The 19,053-nt window shown below is 41.1% G+C and overlaps 1 protein-coding gene across 2 annotated transcripts in view; it reads left to right on the top strand.

The window, feature by feature from the left end:
• The window catches only part of NECAB2 (N-terminal EF-hand calcium binding protein 2), a 274,142-nt gene that overhangs the window by 67,532 nt on the left and 187,557 nt on the right, over positions 1-19,053 (top strand). The window lies entirely within an intron of this gene.

The raw sequence follows: 19,053 nt of genomic DNA, 5'->3' as shown, positions 1-19,053 counted from the left end.
TCACTGGGGTGCCTTGCGAACTTTAGACAGTGCTGATGCAGTTCGCCCTTTGGCCACTAGGGTGTGTTGCTTGCGTAGTGGCATGGTTGGTGCAGTACTCCTTTTGGCCACTAGGGTTCTATAACCTAATCGATGCTTGAGTTAAATTGGTTTTAGCGTGTTCCTTTGTATAGAGCTGCAAAGCACCTGTCTGATTTGGGAACCCTAAGAGGCTTTCCTCAAACTTGGGTTCCTTTGGACTTTAATTGCTAAAGGGGATTTAGCTTTGCCAGTATGTTCTTCAAGCAAGATTCAAAATAACAGCATGCACTGTAACTGGTCTGCTCATCTGCATCAGATCTTTCCCTTACAAAATGCCTTTGCAACTTGCTCTTGAAATGCAGATTGAGCTGGCTAGGCTGGGAGAAGTAGCTTGTATCAATCAAATTCTATCTCCATGGGGACTATGTGGCTCGGCTTGCTTTGTGCTAAAATAAGTTTTTTTTTTCCCCTTTTTACTGCCGAGGTAAGCTTATAAAGCAACATACACACATAAACTTTGCAAAGTTGGTTCGAACATGCAGCCCTGGGCCCCTTTATAACACAGCAATCTTCTTAGTTAACACAAGAAAGGTCTTTCCTCTTTATTCCAAGAAGAGAAGGGTGGACTATCCATTCTCTGTCCTTTTACTGCCAGGCAGAATACTTTTCTCAGTTAAATCCAAACGGAGTTTGGGATGCAAAGAGAAGGAAAGCAGGCTTTTTACTTCCTTGGCTAAGCAAAGGTCTCAATTAGGTACAAACAAAGTCTTTCTTAAGTTGTGCATAGAGAAGAGATGCACTCTTTATCTTTCACTCAAACATAATGTCCCTCATTGCTCCAAGAGAAAAAAAAGGATGGGATCAGGCAGTCTATGTCATTTTACTATTCTGTCCCCAAAGCATCTGGATTCGGTGGGAACAGGCAGTTAAACTCTAGTAAACAGGTTTTCATACAGATCGAGTTTATTTTGGGTATCCTCAAAAACATAGACTTCTTACAATCGTGGTGATTTCATGGTGAGGTTCATCCTTATTTCATAATCTGTCCCAATTCCTAGTGTAAAATGACGGTAGATCTGTCCCCCTGTTCAGAAAGCATGCTTCTCTCCTCCATGGCAATTCATACTGGCTGGGCTTTGTTCTACAACCCCAGGCAGAGAGCCTCAGTGGCCAATCAGACACACAGATAGAATAGAATAGAATAGAATATTTTTATTTATAGACCGCCCTTCTCCCGAAGGACTCAGGGCGGTGTACAGCCAAGAATAAAATACAGGAAAAAACAACAATACAAAACTAAGAACAACCCTTAAAAAACCTATTTGATATGGCTACTTATAGATAAAATATTACCCTCTAAAATTTACAAAAAATTTAAAACCCATAAAATCAATTTGATAATTTAAAATTTAAGCGAGTCCAGCAAGACGAAATAAGTAGGTTTTAAGTTCGCGGCGGAAGGTCCTATGGTCAGGTATTTGTCGGAGTCCAGGGGGAAGCTCGTTCCATAGGGTAGGAGCCCCCATAGAGAAGGCCCTCCCCCTGGGGGCCGCCAGCCGACATTGCTTGGCTGACGGCACCCTGAGGAGCCCCTCTCTGTGAGAGCGCACTGGTCGTTGGGAGATAGACATTGGCAGTAGACGGTCCCGTAGGTATCCCGGTCCTAAGCCATGAAGCGCTTTAAAGGTAGTAACTAACACCTTGAAGCGCACCCGGAAGACAACAGGCAGCCAGTGCAGTCTGCGCAGGATAGGTGTTACATGGGAGCTCCGAACCGCTCCCTCAATAACCCGCGCAGCCGCATTCTGGACTAACTGGAGTCTCCAGGTGCTCTTCAAGGGGAGCCCCATGTAGAGAGCATTGCAATAGTCCAGGCGAGAAGTAACGAGAGCATGAGTGACTGTGCATAGGGCATCCCGGTCCAGGAAGGGCCGCAACTGGTGGATCAAACAAACCTGATAAAAAGCTCTCCTGGAGATGGCTGTCAAATAGTCTTCAAAAGACAACCGCCCATCCAGGAGCATGCCCAAGTTGCGCACCCTTTCCATCGGGGCCAGTGACTCGCCCCCAACAGACAGCCATGGCTGCAGCTGACTGTAGCGGGGTGCCGGCATCCACAGCCACTCCGTCTTGGAGGGGTTAAGTTTGAGCCTGTTCCTCCCCATCCAGACCCGTACGGCTTCCAGACACCAGGACAGTACTTCGATAGCTTTGTTGGGGTGGCCTGGGGTGGAAAAGTACAGCTGCGTGTCATCAGCGTACAGTTGGTATCTCACCCCAAAACCACTGATGATCTCACCCAGTGGCTTCATGTAGATGTTGAACAGGAGAGGCGAGAGAATCGATCCCTGCGGCACCCCACACATGAGGCGCCTCGGAGTCGATCTCTGACCCCCTGTCAACACCGTCTGCGTCCGGTCAGAGAGGTAGGAGGAGAACCACCGATAAACGGTGCCTCCCACTCCCAACCCCTCTAACCGGCGCAGCAAGATACCATGGTCAATGGTATCAAAAGCCGCTGAGAGGTCTAATAGGACCAGGGCAGAGGAGTAACCCTTATCCCTGGCCCTCCAGAGATCATCCACCAACGCGACCAAAGCCGTCTCCGTACTGTACCCGGGCCGAAAGCCGGACTGAAACGGGTCCAGATAGACGGTTTCATCCAGGTACTGGCGTAGCTGACATGCCACCACACTCTCTACAACCTTCGCCGTAAAGCAAAGGTTGGAGACCGGACGATAATTTCCTAAAACAGCCGGGTCCAGGGAAGGCTTCTTGAGGAGAGGTCTCACCACCGCCTCTTTCAAGGCAGTGGGAAAGACCCCCTCCCGCAAAGAAGCATTTATAATCCCCTGGAGCCAGCCTCGTGTCACCTCCTGCGTGGCCAGCACCAACCAGGAGGGGCACGGGTCCAGTAAACATGTGGTGGCATTCAGTCTTCCCAGCAACCTGTCCATGTCCTCGGGAGTCACAGGGTCAAAACCATCCCAAACACTCTCAACAAGACAGGTCTCGAAACTCTCGTCTGGATCTACCCAATTTTGATCCAATCCGTCCCGAAGCTGAACAATTTTATCGTATAGATAACCGTTAAACTCCTTGGCACGCCCTTGTAATGGGTCCCCCTGCCCCTCCTGTTGAAGGAGAGAGCGGGTCACCCGAAATAGGGCGGCCGGGCGGTTATCTCCCGACGCAATGAGGGAGGAAATGTAAGAACATTTCGCATCCCTCAATGCCACTAGGTAGGTCCTGATAAAGGACCTAACTAGTGTCCGGTCAGACTCAGAATGGCTGGATCTCCAGGCACTCTCTAGGCATCTTCTCCAGCGTTTCATCTCCCTCAGCTCCTCAGAAAACCAAGGAGCTGGTTGAGACCGACATGTCATGGACTACATTTCCCATAATGCAATCTCTGTCTACATCTCCCACAATGCAGTCTCTTAAGGAGACAGCTTTTAATTCTTAAGGTAACTAATTCACTATCTGAACAGCACATTGTCACTACCTCCATTTCTTCCCCATCTATTTGCCAGGAATTGAGAGGGCTCGGGGCCATGATCTTAGTTTTCTTAATGTTGAGTTTCAAGCCAACTTTTGCCCACTCCTCCTTCACCTGCATCAGAAGGCTTTTTATTTATTTAGTATCTTATGACTATTACTGACTGTTAGATCTTACGATTTATGATTATTGAATTTTATGATTATGATCATAATTTATCACTTGTTGCTTGTATGTACACTGAAAGTTTATGCACCAGAGACAAATCTCTTGTGTCACTTGACCAATAAAGAATTCTATTAGATGGAGCAGTGATGTCTTGCACTCTAAAGAGATGCTTAAGTTTCAGTGTTTGTCTTCTGATAACCAAATGAGGAACGTGGCATTTCACTGGTCATTGAGGGATAAGGGAGGAAAGGAGAGGTAGTGTTAGTTCCTCATTAGAGACTAGATAAAGGCAAAATGTTGCCTAATTGATGCAGTTTCCTGCCTTTTGAAAGCTGGTTTCCTGACAAAGCACAGAGGAAAGCCCTTGGATCCGCTGTGTTAACCTGGCAGATGTTTTGCTGTTTGATGCTGCCCATTTGTGATCTTTTCTTCTGGGTTCATTCATTCAGAGTTGCATCCCCAAAGAAGAAGCCGGAAGTTTGCAAAGGACTGTAAGTCCAGAATTCTTTACAAGGGAGTGTGTCAAAATTGGCAACAGGGTACAATGAGGGCCATGATGCAAATGGCAGATTTTAACTGCCGTTTGCATCAGGAATGTGAAGATTTTACATTAGAGAAGAGCAACAAAGATGATAAGGGGTTTGGAGCAGTGGTGGGCTACAACCGGTTTAACAACCAGTTCGTTGAGCGTGTGCCTAGGCCACTTGCGTGCAGCGCTAAAATTGGAGCTTTTCATAGCTCAGCTGCTTACCTTCTAAGTCAGCCCCAGTAAGTAGAACAGCTGAGGCATGGAAATCAGCTGTAACGCGTGATTCAGATAAGCTAGAAACAAGGAAATAAGGGACAGGATAGTGCGGGGCTGAATTAGTAGGACCAGCTGATCATCGGAACTACCGGTTCTCCCAAACTGGTGTGAACTGGCTGAATCCCATCCCTGGTTTGGAGGCTAAATCATATGAATTGTTCAGGGAGCTAGGTATGTCTAGCCTATTGAAGAGAAGGATTAATGGGACATGATAACTGTCTTCCAGCGCTTGAGAGATTATCACAGAGAAAAGGTAATCAACTTATTGGAATACATGTTAGGATGTATTTTCTGTTGCAACAACTACAGAATTATTCAGCAAGTAGATGGCAGTAATTAGTCTGAATCTATGGTTATAATCTATGATTGGGTTTGTTCTGAGGAGAGTTTCCTGTTACAGTTAAATAGTTGGGCAGTAAAGCATATGGTGACTGTGGCAACTTGAAAACTGGTCTGGAAAGTTGGATTTCTTTTGAAACCTGGCTCGAGGCTCATGAATTAATTAGGGCATCTTTCAGAAATTTCACAGACTGTACTCTTCGTTTGCTCTGTGGTGCTTTATATAAAACAGAATTTCTAACAACTTATTCTCCAATGCACCTGAGGGCAGGACAAGAAGTAACATGTGGAAGATTATTAAAGAGAAATCCAACCTAGAATTAAGGAGAAATTTTCTGACAGTGAGAACAATCAATGAAATAGCTAAGAATACTGCATCCAGTTTTGGACATCACATTATGAAAAACATGAGACTCTAGAAACAGTGCAGAGAAGAGCAACAAAGATGATTAGGAGTCCGGAGGCTAAAACATATGAAGAATGATTACAGGAACTGGGCATGATAAGGACTAGGGGAGACAGGATAGCAGTCTTCCAATATTTGAGGGGCTGTCACAGAGAGGAGTGGGGTCAAGCTATTTTTCAAAGCACCGGAAGGCTAGACAAGGAATAATGGATGGAAACTGATCAAGGAGAGATTCAACCTGGAAATAAAGAGAAATTTTCTGACAGTGAGAACAATCAACCAATGGAACAGAAGTTGCCTTCGGAAGTTGTGGGAGCTTCATCATTGGAGGCTTTCAATGGAGACTGGACTGGCATCTGTCAGAAATGGTGCAGGGTCTCCTGCTTGGGTGGGGGGTTGGACTAGATGATCTACAAGGTCCCTTCCACTCTGTTAATCTGTTAATCAGTTAATGGTGAGCGATTTTTAGGAGGTTGGAAAAGGAATGGGAGAAAAAAAGGGATGTAAATACTCAAGAAATATAAATCACTCCTTCCATTTCCTTGGAAGGGAGCTGGATCATCAGTCTCAAAAATAATCTTTAATAAATGGCTATTTTTTCGGATGATTCCAACATGGCCTCTGCCCATTAAGTTTAATGACCCAGGCAACCGGCCCAAGGTCCTTATTTATTTTCTAACCGAAGCACTAAGCTGTGTGTGTATGAGAGAGAAAATGCATTCAGCAAAAACAAAATAGTCCTTAAATATTCATGAAGCATCTTTGAAATTCTCGGGCTGAAATGGTTTGCTCTAACCTGGGGGTGGGGGTGGGGAGATGACGGGAAAAATATAGGTGTTTCTATCTTTATATCTTTATATATTTATATATTTTGTTCTCAAGACTTTTTTTTTAATCCTTCCAATATTGTCTGTGACTGTTATTCCTTGAAGATGTTTGCACCATGACATAATGATAGTGTCAACTCTGAAACTGGCCTGACTGAGGCTGTCTTGGAGGCTTCAGTGTTGACACAATGGTGCTGAGTGATAGGGAGGGAGGGGGAATTAGAGATAACTGGGTTTTTGTAGCCAAAACAAAATAGCTTCCCCTGGGAACCAAGGACATTCTCACAAGTGGCTGAAGAGAGGAGGAATGAAGTTTCCAAGCAACCAGACAGCACCTTGATTGGCCCATGTGACTGATTATTTGAGAAAGGGGAGGAAAACTTTTCTTTTTAACTATGTGAAAACCGTGGGAACCTTTAGAGTCGATTTTCACCAACCTGTGCCAATATGATCTATTCAATTAACTTGTTCTTTGAGGAACCTGCTTGCCTTGGAGTTCTGTTTGCTATGGGTGTATTACTTATAACCCTAACAGATAGGCTATTACACTTGCATTGGTTTGTGCAATTTGTATCAATTCTATGGCACTTGAGGATGTTTGCTTGTTAACTTCCTCTTATCCTCATTTTTCCAGCCGTCAAGCTACCTATATACTCGAGTATAAGCCGACCCGAATATAAGCCGAGGTACCTAATTTTACCACAAAAAACTAGGAAAAACTATTGACTCGAGTATAAGCCTAGGGTGGGAAATGAGGCAGCTACTGGTCAATGTAAAAAATAAAGATAGAGCCAAGTAAAATAACATGAATATTTATTTGAACGAAAAACAATAAAAGTGCAAAAGTGCAAAATGTTCGGCGCTCATTTTTATTATGCAGCGCCCCCTGCTGGACATCTATCAAAAATACAGTATCTTTTAAAAGTACATCGAGACGTAGACTCGAGTATAAGCCGAGGGGGGCCGCTTTTCAGCACAAAAAACGTGCTGAAAAACTCGGCTTATACTCGAGTATATACGGTATACATTTTTTTCTTACGCATAGTTCTCTGATTTCACAAACCTCCTTTTCCACACCTCTCATTCCCTTGACTTACAGACATGCGTTTAGTGACCATTCAAAGTTACAAAGGCACTGAAAAAATTGACTATTTCTGACTATTTTTCACACTTACGACCAATGCAGCATCCCCATGGTCATGTGATCTAGATTCAAAAACTTGGCAACTGGGATATACTTACGATGGTTGCAATAATGTCACGGGGTCATAGGATCCCCTTTTGTGACCTTCTGACAAGCAAAATCAATGAGGAAGCCAGATCCACTTAACAACTGGGTTACTAACTTAACCGCAGTGATTTACAAAATCGTGCGAAATGGAGCAAAACTCACTTAACAGCTGTCTCACTTAGCAACAGAAATTTTCCTGATTGTTATTGTAAGTTGAGGACTATCTGTCAGGTACTGTATCTCCGCCAACTTCTGTATGTGGCATTCTATCATTTTATTCTTTTCTTTGTGTCCCAAATTTATTTATTTATTTATTTATTTATTTAATCGTATTTATATACCGCCCTATCTCCCAAGGGACTCAGGGCGGTTTACAGGCACTAAAAACAGATAAATAGAATATAAATACAATATAAAACATTTAAAAAACTTATTCTAAAGCCCGTCCAATTAAAAATAGAAATAAAACCCAATTTAAAACCCAAAATTTAAAATCTAGCTCAGTCCTGCACAATTAAATAAGTATGTTTTAAGCCCGCGGAAGGTCCAAGGTCCAAAGCTGACGAAGTCCGGGGTAGATCGCTCCAGAGGGTGGGAGCCCCACAGAGAAGGCCCTTCCTGGGCGCCGCCAGACGACATTGCCTCGCTGACGGCACCCTGAGGAGACCCTCTGTGAGAGCGCACGGACGGTGGGAGGTATTCGTCGCAGTAGGCGGTCCCAGAATAACCCGGCCCAATGCCATGGAGCGCTTTAAAGGTGGTCACCAAAACCTTGAAGCGCACCCGGAAGGCCACAGGAAGCCAGTGCAGTCTGCGCAGGATAGGTGTCATATGGGAGCCACGAGGGGCTCCATCTATCACCCGCGCAGCTGCATTCTGGACTAACTGTAGCCTCCGGATGCCCCTCAAGGGGAGCCCCATGTAGAGAGCATTGCAGTAATCCAGGCGAGACGTCACGAGTGCGTGAGTAACCGTGGATAGGGCATCCCGGTCCAGAAAGGGGCGCAACTGGCGTACCAGGCGAACCTGGTAGAACGCTTCCATATCTTCTTGAAGTTATTTTCTATTCATTTTGCAGGGAGATTCTTCTAACGTTCTTTCATACAGATCTCGTATTTGTGACTTAGGGCCTGCATTCCCACCTAATAAACTTTGCAGCGCCTTGATGGCCACATGGTCATAATTCAGACATTTGGCCACTGGCTCACAGTTTTGACCGGTTGCAGGGACCTGCAGTCATGTGATTGAGAAGATGTGAGGATCTTTTTCTCACAAAAACCAATGCACTGGAAAAACTGGATTTACTTAATAACTTATAATTCACTTAATGACTATGCAATTCACTTAACAACCACTGTAAAAATTGTCATAATATCCAGTCTGACTTGATTTATCTGCAATCACTTATAGCAGAAATTATAGTCCCTAATTGTGATCGTAACTGGGATGCGGTAATTCAGTGGCTAAGATGCTGAGCTTGTTGATCAAAAGGTCGTTAGTTCAGCGGTTTGAATCCCTAGTGCTGCATAACAGGGTGACGGAATCCCATTACTTGTCCCAGTTTCTGCCAACCTAGCAGTTCGAAAGCAAGTAAAAAATGCACATAGAAAAATAGGGACCACCTTTGTTGGGAAGGTAGCAGCATTCCGTGAGCCTTTGGCATTTAGTCATGCCGGCCACATGACCACAGAGACGTCTTCAGACAGCGCTGGTTCTTCGGCTCTGAAACGGAGATGAGCACCGCCCCCTGGAGTCAGGAACGAATAGCACATATGTGCGAGGGGAACCTTTCTCTTTCCCTTAATTGTAATCGTAAATTGAGGGCTTTCAAGAAGAGACAGGGCTGAGAGACTTCCGTTGGCGCCGTTGGCGTTGAAGACGATCCTTCGATCGCCAGCCCCGCGATCACGTTAAAAACTGCTTGGACAGCGCAAATCAGCTTTCTGATGGTTTGGAAACCTTTCCCTCGGGAGAAGAGGGAAAGGAGAGCAGCCGGGTGAGGTTAGAGCTCCACGAAAGCCCCAGGAATAAAGCCAGGGGCTTGAAGGGTGAGAGCTCCCTAGAAGCCTGACAGAGCTCCGGATCCGGGACGCTTCTGCTTAAGCAGAACAAGATGCCGCAATCACTTCTGTGCCGAATATTAGTTTTAACCTGATCCCAATGCAGACTCAGCAAAAACAGGAGTGCTGGCAATTATAACTGCAAGTACCAAACCTTAACTTTGTTTCTACATTGTTTCCTTCTGAATCAACTTAAGAAGAACAAAGGAAATGGTGCCTGTAATGTAATAGGGCGTGAAAGTGAAAGTTAAGGAACTGCTTGTTAATGCTGTTAACGCTCTTAGCTGTTTAAGGCTGCTGGATTTTATATTGAAGTGGAGAGGCTTAAAAATGGAAACTGAAAGCTTCATAGATGACAGAATTGACTTATTTAATTCAATTACTGTGTTTCTGAAGAATCAAGGAGAATTGGATTTATTGGAGTTATCTAAGTATATTTAAAGCAAGATGGCCTTTAAGTAATTAAAGCCTGGAGTTTCTAAAAGTGCTGGAGGTTCCCCAGCTCATACGGCTAACCCACAAGCATTAAATTTGGAAGCCTTACAAGAATCTTTGAAGGAATTTTTAAAGGAATCAGTAGAGCAAGCTTTAAAGCTCCAAACTGCTATTATGGAAGAAAAACTTAAAGAAATAGCAGATGAGATATCAGCTCGCAATAAAGAAATAAGAGAAGATATAATGTCTGCATTTCAAGGTATGGTAAATAATATGATCCAGTTGGATGAAAGGGTGGAAGAAATTAATCAATCTAATTTGAATTTTGAAAATAAAATGGAGGAGGTTTAAACCAAGGTCGACAGGGCAGATGAAGAAGTGGTTTTGTTACAATATAGATCGATGGAATTTGCACTGAGAGTGAGAGAATTGAAAGAAAAAAAACAAGAGAATTTAAAAGAGATTTTTTCAGAGGTCTTCGCACAATTGATTGGAGAGCAACCAATAGACCTTTTATTCCAAATTGATAAAATCTATCGTGTCAACTCCTGGGCTACTAGACAGAGACAATTACCAAGAGACATTGTGATCTATTTTACGGGCTAACTGCTGTTTATTATAAAAATTTACAGCTTGAAATGGTCGATCCGCTTAAGGAGTTATTTAATAAAATTCAACTTGGAGGAGATGTACCTCTATCCTGGAGATCCGCTTTTATTTCATTGATACCTAAGGAAGATCAAGATTGTACTAAACCAGAAAATTATAGGCCAATATCACTTTTGAATACTGATTATAAGATTTTTGCTAAAATACTAGCAAATAGATTAATGTTAGTTATACAACAAAAGATTCACAATGATCAATCAGGTTTTATAAGAGGGAGACAAATGAGAAATAATGTTAGACAAATTGTGAATTTATTGGACTATCTGGAGAGAAACAACCACGTCCCTGCAGCGCTCTTTTTCTTGGAGGCAGAGAAGGCATTTGATAGATTGAATTGGAAATTTTTATTTAAAATAATAGAAAAGAGGCCGTTTGGGGAATGTTTTGCACAAACAATTAGGGCAATATATCAGGGACAAACAGCACAAATAATAGTTAATGGTAGTTTAACAGAAGTTTTTAGAATTGAAAAAGGGACAAGGCAGGATGCCCTTTGTCGCCACTATTGTTTATTTTAATGTTAGAACCTTTACTGAATAAAATACGCGGGTCAAATAAAATAAAGGGAATTAAAATTAGACATCAAGATTATAGATTAAGGGCATTTGCAAATGACCTGGTTGTTACTTTATCCCAACCAATATAATCAGTTGTACACTTGATGGATATAATTAGTCAATATGGAAAGGTATCTGGATTTAAAGTAAATCAATAAAAGACAAAAATAATAACTAAAAATATGACTATACATTAAAAAATAGAATTAGAGAGAATAACGGGATTTGAAATAGTAAAAAAGGTTAAATACCTAGGAGTGTATATTGTAGCTTCAAATGTGAAATTATATAAAAATAATTATGAAGTCTTATGGCAAAAAGTGCAGAAGGAAATGGAGAATTGGAAAAAGTTGCAGTTATATTTATTGGGAAGAATAGCAGTAATAAAAATGAGTGTTTTGCCCAAGTTTTTATTTTTGTTTCAAATGATACCAATACTTAAAAAAGATGCAAATTTGAAAGAATGGCAGAATGGAATTCATAAATTTATATGGGTCGGTAAAAGACCGAGAATAAAACTGAAAATAACATAGGATGCACGTGAAAGAGGGGGTCTTAAAATGCCTAATTTAAGATTATATTATGAAGCAGCTGCCCTATCACTAATTAGTGATTGTTTTAACTTAACAGAAGAAAGACTATTGAATATAGAGGATTATGATTTGTTATATGGATGGCATGCTTACTTACTGTATGATAAAAAAGTGGATAAAGTTTTTAAAGCTCATATACTTAGAAATGCTCTGTTGCGGGTTTGGAAAAAGTATCAATATAAGTTAAACTACAGAATACCTATATGGGCAAGTCCCAGGCATGCAATAGAGAACATAAGTACAGAACAAAAACTGGAGGTGATTACTTATAAAGAGCTTCTCTCTATGGAGAAGGGTAAATTACAATTGAAATCTCTAAATATAATGAAAGAAGAAAGGATAATTCATAGTTGGTTTCAGTACGGACAGCTGCAAGCTAGATGGAAAGAGGACCAGAAAATTGATATCATGCAAAACGAGGAAAATTTGGTAAAACGGATTAGAGACCAAAGTCAATCGCATATTAAAAGGTTGTATAATGCATTGCTAGAAATAGATTCAGAAACAGAGCTAGTTACAGACTGTATGATAAAATGGGCACAAAATATACAGGAACCTATAATGATGGAAACTTGGGAGAAAATTTGGGTTAGAAATGTTAAATTTACACAAGCACAAAATTTAAGAGAAAATTTCTACAAAATGTTTTACAGATGGCATTTAGTTCCTAAAAAATTAGCCTGTATGTATCCGAATTTGCAAGCTAAATGTTGGAGATGTGACTGTGATGATGCTACTTATTATCATATATGGTGGACTTGTAAAAAAATCAAACCATTTTAGATAAGAATTTGGTGGGTCATGCAAAATATTTTGAAAAAGAAGATAAAGTTTACTCCACAATTGTTTTTACTGGGTATAATTTTGGATTGTACGATAATAGAGAGTAAATTGATTTTAAATTTAATATCAGCAGCCAGACCAGTGGTGGGATTCAAATAATTTAACAACTGGTTCTCTGCCCTAATGATTTCTTCCAACAACTAGTTCACCAAACTGCTCAGAAAGTTAACAACCGGTTCTCCCAAAGTGGTGCGAACTGGCTGAATCCCACCACTGAGCCAGACTATTGGTAGCGCAATATTGGAAGAAAGAACATCTGCCTACAATTGAAGAATGGATATTAAAAGTTGCAAATTTAGCAGAGATGGCAAAAATTTCAGCATATTTGAAAGACTTTGTACAAGAAAGATATATAGTGGAATGGAGAAGATGGATTGACTATATTCAAAATAAATATCAGACCAAGAAATATCAAATAGCTTTTGAATGAACAGACTCCAAGAATTATATTTATATTTCTCTTTATGTAAAAGGAGAGGTAAGGTCCTAGGGGAGGATGAGAGTTTATAGATAGTTAGCATAAGTTTAACTTATGATTGTTAGATGTTTGTTATACCCTGTATTTTGCTCTGGGAAGTCTGGGGGCGGTTGGGAAAAGGGGAGAGGGAAGGGGAGTTTGGGGAGGGGAAGGAGGAGATATTTGTTAAAATTTTGTAAAACTTTTTTAATAAAAAAAAAGAAGAGAGAGGGCTACCATCTGTCAGAAATGGTGTAGGGTCTCCTGCCTGGGCGGGGGGGCGGGGGGCGGGGGGCGGGGGGGTTGGACTAGATGTTCCCTTCCAATTCTGTTAATTTGACTTAATCCGATTTACCAATAGTAGCCTATTCCACTTTTGAAACCTCTCATCTCGCTTGCATCCTCAACCAATTCTCTCCAATTTCTATTATATCCACAGATTTATATTCGTTCCTTTCCCGTGATATGTTTAGCCCAGAGATGAGCAATTATGGCAACTTGACAACCTGTGGACTTCAACTCCCAGAATTCCTGACTGGCTGAGGAATTCTGGAGTTGAAGTGCTACAGTTTGCAAAGTTACCATAGTTGCCTTACTCCAACCTAGCTTAACTCATGTATTCAAAACAACGAGTCATTTTTTCTAAGTAGAATCTCACCAAGCATTCTTCTGTCTCTAAATCATGTAATTGCTTTCTCTGTATTCTTTCATCATGTTTCTATCCATCCATTCGTATGCCTTAGAATTATTTTTTCTTGGGAATCCATTCATTGAGAATGTGATTCCCCCACCCTCTTAAAAGTCATCTTTGGCTTCTTCCACTCCCCCCATTCATTGGAGTGTAACATGCAATTGTCAGCAGCCTCTGGTGTCATCGTTCCAGAAAACCCCTCCTGCAGAAAGACTCCGAAGCCAACAACTTTCAAAGTTCTTTTACTAGCATACTTTAGGTAAACTGGCACAGTTGGATGAAAACCGAAACTGAGGATTCTGGTTCCTCCCTCAATAATACCCCCAAATCTCCACCCTCATGACCCCTCTGCCGGTCACATGCTCCAATCCTCAACCGTCCCATGTCGAAAGCATCACTCCAGCCACACCTTCTCCCGATGTGAACCTAGCCTGACCTTGACCGGCAGGAAGAATATTGTTTTGTCTAATCATCCCTTGCACTACCACCCTCCTCCCCTCCTTTCCCACAGAGGAGAAAGTGGCAGCGTGTGGAAGCCTTCGGCCTAGTATGGCTTCCAAAGCTGACATCTGGATTCCTCCACGACACAGATGCCTTCAATATATATTGATATGTTTTAGTGTTTTCATTCATAATTCTCTGCCTATCGTCATCAACAAATTCGGTATTTTCATTCAAAATGATTACGTGCTTCTATTTCTTTCCCAGAGGCAAAACAATCCATTTTCTGTATTTAGTATGATGTATTAATTCATGTGGTGTTGCAGAACAGAACAGAACAGAACAGAACAGAACAGAACAGAACAGAACAGAACAGAACAGAACAGAATAACAGAATTGGATGGGACCTTGGAAGTCTTCTAATCCAACTCCCTGCTCAAGCAGGAGACCCTATACCAGGCGTGGGTTCTACTTAGCTTTATTACAGGTTCGCAACGGGGCCGCTCACGCGCGTACTTCTACACATGCGCAGAAGTTTCCTGATGATGTCCGGGTCGGGGGGCGTAGCCTTCCACCAGTTTTACTACCAGTTCTTGTGAACCGGTTTGAACCGGGGACAACTCACCACTGCCCTATATCATTTTAGACAAGCGGCAGTCCAGTCTCTTCTTAAAAGCCTCCAGTGATGAAGCACCCACATCCTTTTTTTTTTAAATAAAAGTTTTTTATTTTTTTAATACACATACAACAACATACAATGCATTTTTTCTGAACAGAATATTGGCTAGGTTTCATATTCATACAACTTTTAGTTCTTTTCCAACACATCTTACATGCTTTCATTAATATATTTTCTCTCATTTTCATTTTCTCTCTTTTATTATACATTGTATATCTAATTTTACCCTTTACCCTAAATTTTTTAACTTTTATCAAACTTTTTCTCTCCCGCTTCTTACTTGCATTTTATTAAACCCTTTTATTCCCATTTAATATTTGTAACCTTTTACGTATTCTACTTATCAAACATCAAAAACAATCATATATTTGCAATTCAATGACAGTTGATATAGTATTAACCATAGTCAAAAAGAAAAAAGAAAGAAAAAAGAAAAGAAAAATCCAGTTTTTCTTCATAGTATCATTTCCACCATTTTTAGTAAATTCCATAGTAACCTTTAAACACTTTTTATAACTTCAGATTTCATTAACATTTAAATCATTTAATATATTGCCAGCTCATTTTTGTGCTTTCAAATTTCGTTATTAGTGCTTCAACCAATTACTATATTCTTAATCATTTTTTATTTTTTCTCTTTTTCTCTTTCTCCTCTTTTTTTCCTTTTTTCTCTTAAAGTTCTCTACTCTCTTTCCTTGTCCTGTATTTCCATCTGCTCTCCTCCTCCCCCGTTTTTATCTTCTCTCTTTTAGTCCCAATATGATCCTTCAGCTTTGTATTTTTTTCTCCCTTCTTTTTTTCTCTTCTCTCTTCCTCCCCTCCTTATTTGTATTCGCCCTCCTAATTTGCAATATTTTTCCAGTTATTCTCCTTGTTCCCCTTTTAAACATTCCTCTTTTGCCACCGTCAATCCCAGTGTAATCGTTTAAATTTTTTGTGCTTTTTCTCTTCCCTTCTTTCTCCCTTTGTCTCCTTGCACCCTTTCCATTTTCCTCATCGTTGTTATTTCCTTCATCTCTCCCCATACAATCATTTAATATTTTGCAATTAGTATTTTTTTCTTTATCTCCCAAAATACTCTCTTGCTTCTTCTTCATGGTTTCTTTATTTTCTTGTGTACGTTCCGGTACAGTTCCTAATTCTTCTGGTTTCAGTTGTCCATAAGGTCTTGTAATTATTTCTTTTATTTCTCGCTTTAAAGACATATGCATCCTTTTCATCATTTCAATTATTTCCTGCACCATTCTGTATTTTCTGGGTTGTATTTCATCTTTTGTTATCAAAGTCAAACAGCTTACAGGCACAAAAATCCTCCCTTAAAGTTCCCACCAGCCTTATCACTTTAGAAGAAAATTTTTCCACAACATATGTTAGTCAATGTAGTTTTCCCTTCCACCTGAGGGTGTCTCTTTCCAATACACAGTTCCAATCAACAATCTGTGAAGGTATCCATTTTGTTTCTTTTTTAAAGCCACATTTTATTTTTCCTTTGTCTTTTTTCTTTTATTTCTCCCAAAAATTCAATTTAATATCCATATCCCATTCTATGTCTAGACTCGTTTACTGGGGAAAGGAGAAGTCAGAGAAGTTTCACCAAATTGTAGTTTTAATTCCCCCAGCTTTCCTTTTGTAGTCCGCAAAATTATTCTGAATTTTTTCAAACTTCTCCAGCTCTGTTTGAGGGGTTTTTTCCTTTCCTTTCTACTTGGGGCATCTCCAGCTAAATTTCAAAAAGCCAAATTCCTTTTGGGTTTTAGGGTTAATGGTTTTGTTTCTTTTTTTCCTTGCTATGTTCATGTTCCTCTCTCAATTTAGCCACTATTTCACCACTAAGATCTTTTTTTGCCAAATTAAATTAGTGTCTTTTTCTTGTGAGTTTGTGTTCACTCACCTGGCTTCAATATTCTGTCCAAATCACCCTTCCTGCTCAAAATCTTGGTTCAATTGCCGCAGCTTAATGATGGCCGCTATGGCCCCGCCCCCGCCACCGAGTTGAAGAGTTTTTTCTGACCTCCAAGGAACTTGCCAGTTCCTCTTGGTCGTCAGAGGTGCCTCTCCTTATTCTCCATTCCTACAGGACAGATCCGGTCTGAAGACCCCTCAACAGCAGTTTGTCAGCCCGGGAGTTCTCGAAGCTCATAGGAGTTCGCTATTCCCTGACTGTCTCACCGCGACGCTTCTGGTCGAATCAAGCACCCACAACATCTGAAGGCAAGCTGTTCCACTGATTAATTGTCCTCACTGTTAGGAATTTTCTCCTTAGTTCTAGGTTGTTTCTCTCCTTGATTAGTTTCCATCCATTGTTTCTTGCCTTCTGATGCTTTGGAAAATAGATTAACTCCCTCTTCTTTGTGACAGCACTTCAAATACTAGAATCCTGCTATCATGTCACCCCTAGTCCTTCTTTTCGCTATACTAATCATCCCCAATTCTTACAACTCTTCTTCATATGTTTTAGCCTCCAGCCTCCTAATCATCATTGTTGCTCTTCTCTGCACTCTTTCCAGAGTCGTTACATCTTTTTCATAATACGGTGACCAAAATTCAATGCAGTATTCTAAGTGTGGTCATACTAAGGTTTTATAGAGCAGTACTAAAGAAGACTCTTGAGAGTCCCTTGGCCTGCAAGGAGATCAAATCAGCCAGTCTTAAAGGAAATCAACCTTGATTGAAGGACAGATATTGATGCTGAATCTCAAATACTTTGGCCACCAAATGAGAAGAGAGGACTCCTTGGAGAAGACCCTGATGTTGGGAAAGATGGAAGGCAAAAGGAGAAGGGGATGACAGAGGAAGAGATGGTTAGATAATGTCATTGTTGCAATGAACATAAATTTGGACAAACTCTGGGAGTCAATGGAGGACGTGGACCTGGCATGTGGGTTGTGAAGAATTGGCCATGACTAAACGACTGAAAACAACAACAACCAAAGTAATTTATTTTATTTTATTTATTTTTATTTATTTTATTAAATTTTTATTAATTTTAATTCATGCTTTTGCCCACATATTCCTGTATTGCAGGTTCCATGCTTCCACTCACCATGGTGGTAGCCACAAGGTGGGCCCGTAGATATTGACCTCTGTTGCAGGGGTGAAATCCACTTACCTTTGCTACCAGTTCGCAAATGGGACCTTCTGCACATGCACAGAGCATCAAAACCGGGACGTGATAACATCCAGGCAGTGGGCGGAGCCTCTTGCCACTGGTGCTACTGGTTCTCCCGAGCTGGATAGAACCAGCTGCATTTTACCACTGCTCTGCTGCCCTCATGGCTTTAAGCAGAGGAAGCATTGATTCTTTTATTACCGACAGTGAAAATGCGGGAGGAAAGACATCATCCATTTCACCCCAAGGTCTGTGGAGGTGAGTGCCAATATCAGATGTCTTCTTCAGATCTTCATTACTGGCAGACTGTTCTGTAGTAGAGAAGCAGTGGTGTAAGATTGAAACTAGGAACGTGCAATAGACAACAGTTCTAATCTAACCCAATGAATGAAAATTTCTATTTATTTCAAGAACATGGAACATAGAACATAGAACAACAGAGTTAGAAGGGACCTTGGAGGTCTTCTGGTACAACCCTCTGCTCAAGCAGGAGACCCTACACCATTTCAGACAAGTGCCTGTCCAGTCTTTCCTTAAAAACCTCCAGTGATGAAGCACCCACAACTTCTGAAGGCAAGTTGTTCCATTGGTCGATTGCTCTCATCTTTAGGAAATTTATCTTTAGTTCAAGGTTGATTCTCTCCTTGGTTAGTTTCCATCCATTGTTTCTTCTCTTGCCTTCTGATGCTTTGAAAAATAGGTTGACCGTCTCTTCTTTGTGGCAGCCCTTCAAATATTGGAACACTGCTATCATGTCACTCACAGTTCTTCTTTTCATTAGACTAAACTAGACAAACCTGTTCATGCAACCATTCATTGTATGTTTTAGCCTCCAGTCCCCTAATCATTCTTGCTACTTTTCTCTGCACTCTTTCCTGAGTCTCAACTTTTGTCCGAGAAATTCTAAAGAAAAATGGGGGATGGGTGATATTCTGGCACCTACTGGTAGGTCCTCAACTTACAGCCACAATTGGATGGAAATTTCCGAGGCCAAGTGATGTGATTCTTAAATGAACTGTGTTCACTTTGATGACCTCTTTTTTGCCGCACTTGTTAAGCAAATCATGTGGTCATTAAGCAAAACTGGATCTGTCAATTTGGAGTTTCCCATTGAGTTCGCTTGTTGGAAGATCTGGGAAGGTCATAAATAGTGATCATGTGATCCTAGGATGCTGCAGTGGTCATCAATATATGCAGTTGCCAAGGCTCCAAATTGCAATCAT

This window comes from Ahaetulla prasina, chromosome 12 (genome assembly GCF_028640845.1).
Source record: "Ahaetulla prasina isolate Xishuangbanna chromosome 12, ASM2864084v1, whole genome shotgun sequence".
NCBI lineage: Eukaryota > Metazoa > Chordata > Lepidosauria > Squamata > Colubridae > Ahaetulla > Ahaetulla prasina.
Note: the sequence above shows the minus strand (reverse complement) of the source record. Positions and strands in the feature narration are given on the sequence as shown.